This window comes from Salvelinus alpinus, chromosome 17 (assembly GCF_045679555.1).
Source record: "Salvelinus alpinus chromosome 17, SLU_Salpinus.1, whole genome shotgun sequence".
Taxonomy (NCBI): domain Eukaryota; kingdom Metazoa; phylum Chordata; class Actinopteri; order Salmoniformes; family Salmonidae; genus Salvelinus; species Salvelinus alpinus.
Genome location: NC_092102.1, coordinates 22,477,325 through 22,490,738, shown reverse-complemented (window position 1 = coordinate 22,490,738; position 13,414 = coordinate 22,477,325). Strand labels below are relative to the sequence as shown.

General features: G+C 41.4%; 1 protein-coding gene across 2 annotated transcripts in view; it reads left to right on the top strand.

Moving 5' to 3' along the window:
• Positions 1-2,093: 2,093 nt before the first annotated feature.
• Positions 2,094-13,414, top strand: part of LOC139542538 (FERM domain-containing protein 4B-like) — a 30,017-nt gene continuing 18,696 nt past the window's right edge. For both annotated transcript variants that reach the window (XM_071348100.1, XM_071348098.1), the window contains exon 1: positions 2,094-2,355. The gene's annotated coding sequence lies outside the window, so the exon portion shown is untranslated. The remainder of the gene's footprint in view (positions 2,356-13,414) is intronic.

Genomic DNA, 13,414 nt, shown 5'->3' with positions numbered 1-13,414 from the left:
ACCTTATCCTCTGCAGCAGGAGTAACTCTGGGTCTTCCTTTTCTGTGGCGGTCCTCATGGGAGCCAGTTTCATCATAGCACTTGAAGGTTTTTGTGATTGCACTTGAAGAAACGTTCAAAGTTCTTGAAATGTTCCGTATTGACTGACCTTCATGTCTTAAAGTAATGATGGACTGACATTTATCTTTTCTTATTTGAGCTGTTCTTGCCATAATATGGACTTGGTCTTTTACCAAATAGGGCTGTCTTCTGTATACCACCCCTACCTTGTCACAACACAACTGAATGGCTCAAACATATTAAGAAGGAAAGAAATTCAATACATGAACTTTTAACAAGGCACACCTGTTAATTGAAATGCATTCCAGGTGACTACATCATGAAGTTGGTTGGGAGAATTCCAAGAGTGTGCAAAGCTGTCATCAAGGCAAAAGGTGGCTACTTTAAAGAATCTCAAATATAAAATATATTTTGATCTGTTTAACACTTTTTTGGTTACTACATGATTACATGTGTTATTTTATAATTGTGATGTCTTATTCTACAATGTAGAAAATAGTAAAAAATTAAGAAAAATCCTTGAATGAGTAGGTGTGTCCAAACTTTTGACTGGTACTGTATATAAAACACAGGAAACTGCACAGGGCCTTTCACAGGGTGTTTATAGGGTTATCCCCACCAAAAACGTAACTGCAATCTGTTTGTATAGTTTATGCAGCATAAATATCTAAACAACTCAGATGGTTGGCTCTTGGCAGTGAGAAGGAGATATCCAGAGGACAGATGGTTTTGGGGAATGCTAATGAGATGCTTATTCATGTCTGATGACAGAGACCCTAGAGGGGGGGATGGGGGGATAGGATGAGGGTTGGAGGGTCACTAGGGGATGGGTGTCCCCAGGGTAAATCGTTTACAGTAGGCTGGGAGAGAATGGTAACAAACCAGCATCTTGGTTCATCAATCAGCAGCTTGAAAAATTATCTAGGCAAGTTACAATTAACTTGCAGAATATTTTCAGCACAACATTTTCAAATAAGACAACTGTTTGTAAATATTATTCAGTAGAAAACTTAAATTGTGCTATCGTTCATATACAGCGAAGTTACAGGCCATTGTTTCTTTCGCTGTGTCTTTATGAATCATGAATCCTTCCCTGTAGCTTGGTTATATTCCATACGGAAGCTACATATGTTTTGCCTGTGTTAAGGCAACAATAAATATTTCATTAACTGTATTGTATATGTCAGTCATAGGATTCAATCCAATTAAGCTCTCAAATGTTCAGTTGCATTTGTTCAAATAGACAGTGAGATTAATACATTATATCTGTTTTTTCTTGACAGCATGTTATATCAAATCAAATTTATTTATATAGCCCTTCTTACATCAGCTGATATCTCAAAGTGCTGTACAGAAACCCAGCCTAAAACCCCAAACAGCAAGCAATGCAGGTGTCGAAGCATGGTGGCTAGGAAAAACTCCCTAGAAAGGCCAAAACCTAGGAAGAAACCTAGAGAGGAACCAGGCTATGAGGGGTGGCCAGTCCTCTTCTGGCTGTGCCGGATGGAGATTATAACAGAACATGGCCAATATGTTCAAATGTTCATAAATGACCAGCATGGTCAAATAATAATAATCACAGTAGTTGTCGAGGGTGCAACAAGTCAGAACCTCAGGAGTAAATGTCAGTTGGCTTTTCATAGCCGATCATTGAGAGTATCTCTACTATTATATCAATACCACTTCACAAACGACCTCAGGTTCACACTTAAATGTGATATTTTCTGCAATATTGAGCAGCTTTTGTATGTCACTTTTGTTCAATCTTATTAATTTCTGACTTATCACCTTTTTTTTAAGGTGGTGGGCAGGTGGGGTACGTGTCCAATGGAAATGCATTAATTTACACAATGTCCATTGCTTACAATTATTATAATTTTTAACACCCTGATAGGCCTGATAGGTTTCCATAATAATACCAGGGTAAAATACAAAATAGGTATTACGAATAGGTCTGCATCATGTCTAAAACACGAACGTTAATGAGCAGTGAGCAGATTGTGACCCATTGTGTGTACAGTTCAGTACAGTGGCAGTAGCTAAGAGGAGAGCGAGCGCTAGAAGCCCTTGTCACGTAAATGCCCGCGGGGCGAAGGCGTGGTGAGCGTGGATGAATGCAAGCGTGCACGAATACTGGAGAAGGCTACGAATAGTGGACAGCGATACAGCGATACTCTCTCCTCTGCTGAAAACGACAGAGAGATGCATTGAATGGGGTTCGAATATGCCAGGGGAGACCTATTTTAAAATCAAGAAACCAACCAGCTGAAATACAAGGAAACGCCCAAACCGAAGGTAAGATTGTCAGGTTACGATGTGACAATAAACGATATGGGAGTATTCTTTGAACTGTGCGGGGGAAAAAGTAGACGGGTTCATTCACGCGTCTTTGGGAGTGATACATTCACCGGCTTTATCATATCGTTGTTTTAGGCTTGGCTGTGCCATTGTCGTTTTATTATCAATATCGGCATCAGTGTTTTTTCTTTCAACAAAATAATCGTACGGATTCCATCCATCCATGGGCTTTTTGCTCTAATTGGGGACTCAGGTTTGTCATTTAACAGAAAATAAACCACCATTAGCCATACATGTTCATTGTTCCTCCCTCAATTTGAAAAACGTGTAACTAATAGCATACAACGTTTTAATTTATCATTATCCTACTGTATCAAAATGGTAAATACCATTCTTTATGTGAATGGAAGAAAACAAAAACGAGTTTATAGATGATCAGATAAGATACACAATACATTTGCGTTCTGCCTGACACACCTTGGTTGCTATATCCAGTCTAGTCTGCACTGAACAGCAATGTATAGAGAGATCGGGAGGGATAGGGACCTGGGTTTGGTCAGCGAGGAAGGATACAGTGCAAAAAGAAGGCATCCTTACAGTAATTGGGCTGGGTAGACCTAAAGTAAATAGGCAATGATTATCTAGATGTATTGATGTAGAAAGGTTGTCTTCAGGATTAGGCCTGTTGTAAGTAGTAAATACAGTAAGCGTTTACAATACATCTATTAGCATCAGAAACTCAGGGGCCTCAGTTCAGTTGATTAATTCATAGAAACATCCATTTACTCTGCAAGTATAAAGTCTCTCCGTTTCGCTGATCTGTTTTTGTCCATGCTGAGTGCTTAGGCTACATGTAAATAAGATAGTGATGAAGAGTTGTGGATGATTTGCATAATTTATTTTACATTTAGCAGAAGCTCTTCCAGACTTATAGGAGCAATTCGGGTTAAGTGCCTTGCTCAAGGGCACATCAACAGATGTTTCACCTAGTTAGCTCAGGGGTTTGAAGCAGCAACCTTTCGGTTACTGGCCTAACACTTTTAACTGCTAGGCTGTCTGCTGGCCATTTTTTGCATTGTATGTTGTTAGTGGCTGCTCTAAAGCAGCTGGCTCACTCCATAATTTCCATAAAAAAATGTCACCTGTGTACTAGCAGCCAAAGCAACAGCAGGACACAGTGGGAGGTCCTTGTTGTACAGGTGGCAGTGCCAGTAGCTAGTGGTTGAAGCAGTGCAAAAGTAGGATCTTAATTTGATCACCCTGTTTGAGGAGAACTTTCCTGCAATGCAGGAAATTTAAAGCTTGGAGGTTTAAAATGGCTTCTGAAGTTTGTAATTTCCATTTAGAAATTTCGGACCTGATTTTCCCTTTACAAAAAATGTATCAACCCCTACAAAAATCTCAATTAATTATAATCCACATAATAATTAAAATGTCCTGTTGCTGCAGGATTATTTCCTGCTGTAGCAAACTTGCTCAAATTAAGATCCTACATCTGTAGTTGTAAGAAATAATAATGTTTAATGGCAGTTGTTTTGGCCAGCTCCGGCCTAATGTTACCATTTGCATAGGTTATGTAGTTTACTCATTAAACACTTGTAAAAAAAAAATTAAAAAAAAAGAAGTACACTCATGTCTCAAAACTGCATTATTATTATTTTTTGTACACTTCTAGATTTAGCAGTGAACAGAACAAAGAAAGAACAGCAACACTACCACTGAATGTTCCACCGACTTTGTCACAAGTCGTCACTATTTGTCATGTTCTCAGTGAGATTCAGAAAGAGACACTGGGTCCTGACACAGTTTCAGGCAGCTGGCATGCTAAACAGGAATGGCCTGTTTTTCAGATATGGAAGTGAACAAACTTCACTATCCTGAGATTTATCCCGTTGTGATGGCCCCTGCAGTTGTTGGTCAGGATATCCTGTTGAAAACAGTGTTGTGACTAATGTGATGTTGCACCACTGGAGATAGTTTAAAACCGATATAAAGTAATGACTGACCCCTTGAAAAGGAAAAAGGGGTCGTTACAGACAAGTGTTGTTTAAGTGGGTAATTAAATATATAGTAATTTGAAATAGTAAATCATAGCTTTCAAATCAAATCAATCAAATGTTATTTGTCACGTGTTTCGTAAACAACAGGTGTAGACTAACAGTGAAATGCTTTCTTACGGGCCCTTCCCAACAATGCAGAGAGAAATATATAGAAACAAAGATTAACATGAGGAATAAATACACAGTGAGTAACTTTGAGTACCAGTACTAGGTCGATGTGCAGGGCTACGAGGTAATTGAGGTAGATATGTACAAATAGGTAGTGTTAAAGTAGGTAGGCAACAGGATAGATAATAAATAGCAGCAGTGTATGTGAAGAGTCAAAAGAGTTAGTGGAAAGACAGTCAATGCAGATAGTCCAGGTAGCTATTTGGTTAACTAAATCAAATCAGTTTGATAAAACAAATCAAGTTTATTTGTCACGTACGCCGAATACAACAGGTAATTTTAAATAGTAAATCATAGCTTTCAAATCAAATCAATCAAATGTTATTTGTCACGTGCTTCGTAAACAACAGGTGTAGACTAACAGTGAAATTTTTACTTACTAACCAACAGTGTGATTTTTAAGTAAAAAATAGGTATTAGCTGAACAATCGATAAGTAAAGAAATAAAAACAACAGTAAAAAGACAGTGAAAAATAAGAGTAGTGAGGCTATATACAGTAGCGAGGCTATATACAGGCACCGGTTAGTCGGGCTAATTGAGGTAGTATGTACAGTTGAAGTCTGAAGTTTACATACACTTAGGTTGGAGTCATTAAAACTCGTTTTTCAACCACTCCACAAATTTCTTGTTAACAAACTATAGTTTTGGCAAGTCGGTTAGGACATCTACTTTGAGCATGACACAAGTAATTTTTCCAACAATTGTTTACAGACAGATTATTTCACTTATAATTCACTGTATCACAATTCCAGTGGGTCAGAAGTTTACATACACTAAGTTGACTGTGCCTTTAAACAGCTTGGAAAATTCCAGAAAATGATGTCATGGCTTTAGAAGTTTCTGATAGGCTAATTGACATCATTTGAGTCAATTGGAGGTGTACCTGTGGATGTATTTCAAGGCCTACCTTCAAACTCAGTGCCTCTTTGCTTGACATCATGGAAAATCAAAAGAAATCAGCCAAGACCTCAGAAAAAACATTGTAGACCTCCACAAGTCTGGTTCATCCTTGGGAGCAATTTCCAAACACCTGAAGGTACAACGTTCATCTGTACAAACAATAGTACGCAAGTATAAACACCATGGGACCACGCAGCAGTCATACCGCTCAGGAAGGAGATGCGTTCTGTCTCCTAGAGATGAACGTACTTTGGTGTGAAAAGTGCAAATCAATCCCAGAACAACTGCAAAGGACCTTGTGAAGATGCTGGAGGAAACAGGTACAAAAGTATCTATATCCACAGTAAAACGAGTCCTATATCGACATAACCTGAAAGGCAGCTCAGCAAGGAAGAAGCCACTGCTCCAAACCGCCATAAAAAAGCCAGACTACAGTTTGCAACTGCACATGGGGACAAAGATCGTACTTTTTGGATAAATGTCCTCTGGTCTGATGAAACAAAAATAGAACTGTTTGGCCATAATGACCATCGTTATGTTTGGAAGAAAAAGGGGGAGCCGAAGACCACCATCCCAACCGTGAAGCACAGGGGTGGCATCATCATGTTGTGAGGTTGCTTTGCTGCAGGAGGGACTGGTGCACTTCACAAAATAGATGACATCATGAGGAAGGGAAATTATGTGGATATATTGAAGCAACATCTCAAGACATCGGTCAGGAAGTTAAAGCTTGGTCACAAATGGGTCTTCCAAATGGACAATGACCCCAAGCATACTTCCAAAGTTGTGGCAAATGGCTTAAGGACAACAAAGTCAAGGTATTGGAGTGGCCATCGCAAAGCTCTGACCTCAATCCAATAGAACATTTTTGGGCAGAACTGAAAAAGTGTGTGCGAGCAAGGAGGCCTACAAACCTGACTCAGTTACACCAGATCTGTCAGGAGGAATGGGCAAAAATTCACCCAACTTATTGTGGGAAGCTTGTGGAAGGCTACCCGAAATGTTTGACCCAAGTTAAACAATTTAAAGGCAATGCTACCAAATACTAATTGAGTGTATGTAAACTTCTGACCAACTGGGAATGTGATGAAATAAATAAAAGCTGAAATAAATAATTCTCTACTATTATTCTGACATTTCACATTCTTAAAATAAAGTGGTGATCCTAACTGACCTAAGACAGGGAATTTTTACTCGGATTAAATGTCAGGAATTGTAAAAAACTGAGTTTAAATGTATTTGCCTAAGGTGTATGTAATCTTCCGACTTCAACTGTACATGTAGGTATGGTTAAAGTGTCTATGCATATATGATAAACAGAGAGTAGCAGTAGTGTAAAAGAGGGGTTGGCGGATGGTGGGTGGTGGGTGGCGGGAGCTCAATGCAAATAGTCCGGGTAGCCAATGTGCGGTGGCACCCGTTAGTCGGGCTAATTGAGGTAGTATCCTGAACCCTGGAGGTCCTGGATGGCAGGCAGCTTAGCTCCAGTGTTGTACTGAGCCGTACGCACTACCCTTTGTAGTGCCTTGCGGTCGGAGCCCGAGCAGTTGCCGTACCAGGCAGTGATGCAACCAGTCAGGATGCTCTCGATGTTGCAGCTGTAGAACCTTTTGAGGATCTGAGGACCCATGGCAAATCTTTTTAGTTTCCTGAGGGGGAATAAGCTTTGTCGTGCCCTCTTCACGACTGTCTTCGTGTGTTTGGACCGTCCTAGTTTGTTGGTGATGTGGACACAAAGGAACTTGAAGCTCTCAACCTGCTCCACTACAGCCCCGTCAATGAGAATGGGGGTGTGCTTGGTCCTCCTTTTCCTGTAGTCCACAATCATCAGGGAGTACAGGAGGGGACTGAGCACGCACCCCTGAGGGACTCCAGTGTTGAAGATCAGCATGGCGGATGTGTTGCTACCTACCCTCACCACCTGGGGGCGGCCCATCAGAAAGTCCAGGATCCAGTTGCAGAGGGAGGTGTTTAGTCCCAGGATCCTTAGCTTAGTGATGAGCTTTGAGGGTACTATGGTGTTGAACGCTGAGCTGTTGTCAATGAATAGCATTCTGACGTAGGTGTTCCTTTTGTCCAGGTGCGAAAGGGCAGTGTGGAGTGCAATAGAGATCTGTTTGGGCGGTATGCAAATTGGAGGGGTTCTAGGGTTTCTGGGATAATGGTGTTTATGGTGTTGACCTGTTTAAAGGTCTTACTCACGTCGGCTACAGGGAGAGTGATCACACAGCCGGAACAGCTGACGCTCTCATGCATGCCTCAGTGTTGCTTGCCTCGAAGCGAGCATAGAAGTGATTTAGCTCGTCTGGTAGGCTCGTGTCACTGGGCAGCTCGCAGCTGTGCTTCCCATTGTAGTCTGTAATAGTTTGCAAGCCCTGCAACATAAGACGAGCATCGGAGCTGGTGTAGTACGATTCAATCTTAGTCCTGTATTGGCGCTTTGCCTGTTTGATGGTTCGTCGAAGGGCATAGCAGGAGTTCTTATAAGCTTCTGGGTTAGAGTCCCGCACCTTGAAAACGGCAGCTCTACCCTTTAGCTCAGTGCAAATGTTGCCTGTAATCCATGGCTTCTGGTTGGGGTATGTACGTACAGTCACTGTGGGGACGACGTCCTCGATGCACTTATTGATAAAGCCAGTGACTGATGTGGTGTACTCCTCAATGCCATCGGAAGAAACCCGGCCTCTGGGTGAGCGGTTTCCTGTTTGCTTATTTCCTTATACAGCTGACTGAGTGTGGTCTTAGTGCCAGCATCCGTCTGTGGTAGTAAATAAACAGCCAGGAAAAGTATGGATGAAAACTCTCTTGGCAAATAGTCTGGTCTACAGTTTATTATAAGATACTCTACTTCAGGCGAGCAAAATCTAGAGACTTCCTTAGATTTCGTGCACCAGCTGCTGTTTACAAATATGCACAGACCGCCCCCCCTCGGTCTTACCGGAGTGTGCTGTTCTATTCTGCCGGTGCAGTGTATATCCCGCTAGCTGAATATCCATGCCATCATTCAGCCACGATTCCATGAAACATAAGATGTTACAGTTTCTGATGTCCCGTTGGTAGGATATTCGTGATCGTACCTCGTCTAATTTATTGTCCAAAGTTGACGGTAATTGCAGCTTTCCCACACGCCGTCGGCAGATCCTTATGAGGCACCCCGCTCTGTGTCCTCTGTACCTGCGTCTCTTTCTCTTGCCAATGACGGGGATGTTGGCCTTGTCGGGTGTTCGAAGTACATCCTGTGTGTCCTGCTTGTTGAAGAAAAAATCTTTGTCTAATCCGAGGTGAGTGATTGCTGTCCTGATATCCAGAAGATATTTTTTGCCGTAAGATACGGTGGCAGAAACATTACGTACAAAATAAGTTACAAATAATGTGAAAAAAACCACAATTGGTTCGCACAATTGGTTCGGCGCCCATAAAACTGCTGCCATTTCTTCCGGTGCCATTTTTAAACTATTTAGTAGTCTTATGGCTTAGGGGTAGAACACTTGATGCATCGGTACCACTTGCCATGCAGTAGGAGAGAGAACAGTCTGTGACTTGGGTGGCTGGAGTCGGACAATTTCTATGGCCTTCCTCTGACACCGCCTGGTATAGAGGTCCTGGATGGCAGGGAGCTCGGCCCCAGTGATGTACTGGGTCATACGCACTACCCTCTGTAGCACCTTGCGGTCGGATGCCAAGCAGTTGCCATACCAAGCGGTGATGCAGCCAGTCAAGATGCTCTCAATGGTGCAGCTGTAGAACTTTTTGAGGATCTGAGGGCCCATGCCAAATCTTTTCAGCCTCCAAAAAGGGAAGAGGCGTTGTCGTGTTGTTGGAGAGGTTGTTGTCCTGGCACCATACTGCCAGGTCACTGACCTCCTCTCTATAGACGGTCTCATTGTCGTCGGTGATCAGGCCAACCACTGTCGTGTCGTCAGCAAACTTAAGGATAGTGTTGGAGTCGTGAGCGGCCACACAGTTGTGGGTGAACAGGGAGTACAGGACGGGAGTAAGCATGCATCCCTAAGGGGCCCATGTGTTGAGGGTCAGCGTGGTGGATGTGTTGTTGCCTACCCTCACCACCTGGGAGCGGCCTGTCAGGAAGTCCAGGATCCAGTCCCACAGTACGTACACCACTTAGGCCGATACTTCAGCTAGATATCTGCCTCTAAACACTAAGAAAAGAGGATTCCTCAATGGTTCTTTGGGACGGGTGATGGTTTCTATATGGAGCCATAATGACTCAAAGAACCCTTTGAGCCCTTCAGTGGCTCTTTGCCGTTCACATAAGGGCTTTAAAATGTAGGGTCTGTGGCTCATTCTAATATTTTGTGGTGAGGTTGCGCACAGCTCCTTTTGTGTAACTGTAAGCAAGAGTGTCATTACAGTTTATCTAATATGTTGTATTATGCCATTACATGTTAAACAAGTTTATATGATTAAGGCCAGTGACTGTGTCTTGTGAAAGACTCACGTATGGCCTTGTGTCAGTTGTTGTCTGTTGTCTAAACCAGTGGTTCTCAATTCTCTCCTCAGGGATTCCCATCTGTTCCAGAGATAGCGCACCTGATTCAACTTGTCAATTAAAACAATAATTACATATAAGGAATTTTAACAATATAATATGGCTAACCAGAATAAAAAACCCTATATGGTTCTTCAAAAAGATCTACAAAGAACCTTTGAGATTAACAAAGGTTCTTTATCGAACCTTTTTCTATAAAGGTTCTATAAAGAACCATAAAAAAGGGTTCTATATAGCCCCCAAAAGGGTTGAACCATAGCATAAACCTTTTTGGTGCTATATATAACTTGTGATTAATGGTTCTTTATGGAACCTTAGGAAATTGTTATTTATAGCACCATAAAGGTTCCATTTAGAACCTTATGAGCATGTTTTTGTATAGAACGTTAAAAAAAGGTTCTATATAGCACCAAAAAGGGATCCGCTATGGTTACAAGCCAAAGAATCCTTATTTGGCTCTATATAGATTTTTTTTCTGTATGTACATCTCCTCTAGTGTAGTGAATCTACCTCAGTACATGAGAGGAGGTTGTGAGGCTGTTTGATACTGGTGATGAGCAACACTCAGTTGGCAGCTTTCCCTTCAGGAACCATGAATTCTCCTGAGGATCTACATGAAACACACTGACTGGAGAGAGGATTATTTTTGGAAAGGCTGGTTATCCTGCATTTAGACATACCTTGGAAGACATACTCTAAATCATGGTGTGAAGTCCATAAGTAGGGCAGTATACACTTTCTATGAAACTGTGTGCATAAGACTTTAATCATTATGGCAATTTTAATCCTCAAACATCCATTTTGTATTATACACCTGTTCAACTCCATAACTCTAAATACTTCAGATTCATGTCTCTTGCTAATACCTGTAACAACAACTGATGACAGTAAATGCTAATTTACGATAAAATGAATAATGCTATGTCAACATACTATTGTTTTGACAGCTAATGTTTTCTTTTGATGATAGAATCTGTCAAATCTTTGTGATTCATAGTTATGTTACCCGCATCCCAGCTCCGCGTCCCAGCGTTCTTCCATCATTCCTAGCCCAATCTCTACCCCGCTCCTCAGTGACTGACTGCTCCTCTCCCTTTCCCATGGCTCTGCAGAAAGTCACTGCAGCTCCTGATAGTACAACTCTGCAGTCCCCTTCAGTAGGCAGGCAAACCCCTCACTACAGCACCTGCTACTGACCCTATAGGAGGAGAAAAAGCTTTTCATGCTAGTCGCATAGCAACAGTAACTGGCATTATTACTATTCCTACTACTACTACTAATACTACTACTACTACTACCACTACTGCTGCAGCAGCGTGGTCTCAGGGCAATTCGTATTATTCTGTACGTAAGTATGTGTACTCCATTTAGTATGATACATTATGTTAGGTTGCATTATGAATGGAATAGTGGTCGTACAATATCATATGAATGAGAGGACGTATAGTATCATACGTCTCACCCGGTCGTACAATATCATACGAATTAGATGACTTAATTTATCATAAATCTTGGAGGACATACAATATAGTATTTCACATCTTTATCTGAGACCAGGTTGCTTGTTGTGCCGTAACAACAAAGGAGAATTACGTTGAGAATTTATGTTGACGGTTAGGGGAACTAATGACAAAGGTTAGTATAATTTACGTAGATAGGTTAGGAGAACTTAAACGACAAAGGTTAAGTGAATTTACATAGCAGGTTAGGTGAACTGGGTTAAGGTTAGAATAAGGGTTAGAGGAAGGGTTATCTAAAATGCTACAGTTGTCGCTGACACGTCGTCAAACATTCAACCTTTGAATTGCTAGACTGATTACGCCTACCCATCCTCCCCGACCAACATCCCTTCTTTCGTTTCTGTCTAAAGTAACTAAACCATTAGTAGGTATCAAACTTTACTTCTCGGAGGTGCTCAAAAATACAAAAACTATGTTTCGTATGGCTCTGTGGCCCGGCCGACTACTACTATTACTAATGCTGCTGCTGCTACTACTACCACTACCACTACTACTACTACCACTACCACTACTACTACTACTACTACTACTACTACTACTACTACTACTACCACTACTACTACTACTACCACCACCACTACTACTACCACTACCACTACTACTACCACTACCACTACCACTACTACTACTACTACTACTACTACTACTACTACTACTACTACTACTCCTACTACTACTACTACCACTACTATTACTACTACCACTACTACTACTACTACTACCAATACTACTACTACTACTACTACTACCACTACTAATATTACTAATGCCGCTGCTACTACTACCACTACTACTACTACTGTACTAATACTGCTACTACTACTACCACTACTACTACTACTCCTGTACTAATACTGCTACTACAGCTATCATGATTAGACAGTGTAGACAGCTTGGTTAGTGTTCAGGGCTTAGTGCTCGTTGATGGCAATAATATCAAATTACATAAATCAAACTTCTAAGTTATTTTATTAGTTACTTCTTAATTATTTTATTGCAGCAGATATTGCAAAAGCATAATTCATATTTCAAGCAATTTTATGCAGCATACTATCCTGTGTTTTATTGTGTCCAATATTATAATTCTCTCCAACATCGGTAAACGCTTCGAACAGTCTTATAAAGACTGGTAGATGATGGCCAACGGCCATTATATTTGACTTTTACCAATTAGGCCAAGGGAGAAACCAAATATGGGAGACTTCCCAGCACCACTCCCTTCAGCTCACTGCCTCAGGATCACAGAAGGCGCTAGGCCTAGGTGAACAGGTGTCCCAGCCTCCCCTCAAATAATTCTGCTCCAAGTAGTCTTACGTAGATGTTTGCTTTGGGGCTCAACTAGAGTGTCATGACCAGTCACCAGTAGAAGCCAAAGGTGCATTCACATATGGGAATTCACTTGCCTTACAACCATCCAGTCGTTTCGTGTCAAAACACCAGAGAGTGTTCGTGCGATTGTGCTCTGACTGAAAAGAGTGTTGTTGCTGAATGGAAAACTACTACAGTGCACGTGATTAGATTAGGTCCTTTTTCAATAACCCTGGCTTGATAGCATGGGAGCAGGGTATCCTGTTTAGTAGGCTGTTTACTGGCACTTGAACTCACAGGAAGACATTGTTTTGACTGCTTAGAGTGTTTGGTTTTCTTTAGGAGTGGGAACCCTATAACCCTGATATTAACTAGTTCAGATCCTAATGAGTTGTTACTGGTTGTCAAATCCACCCATGACACATTGAGGCTAATTACCACAAAAATATAGACTAAGTCTTATACATTGCTTTGCAGCATGACACCAGGAAATGTGAACCTGATCATAGAAATGTGCAAAATGAATCGCAAGCATTTAGCCTTGTGCTACATGTCTTAACCATGTTCAGAGGACATATATGTACAGTAA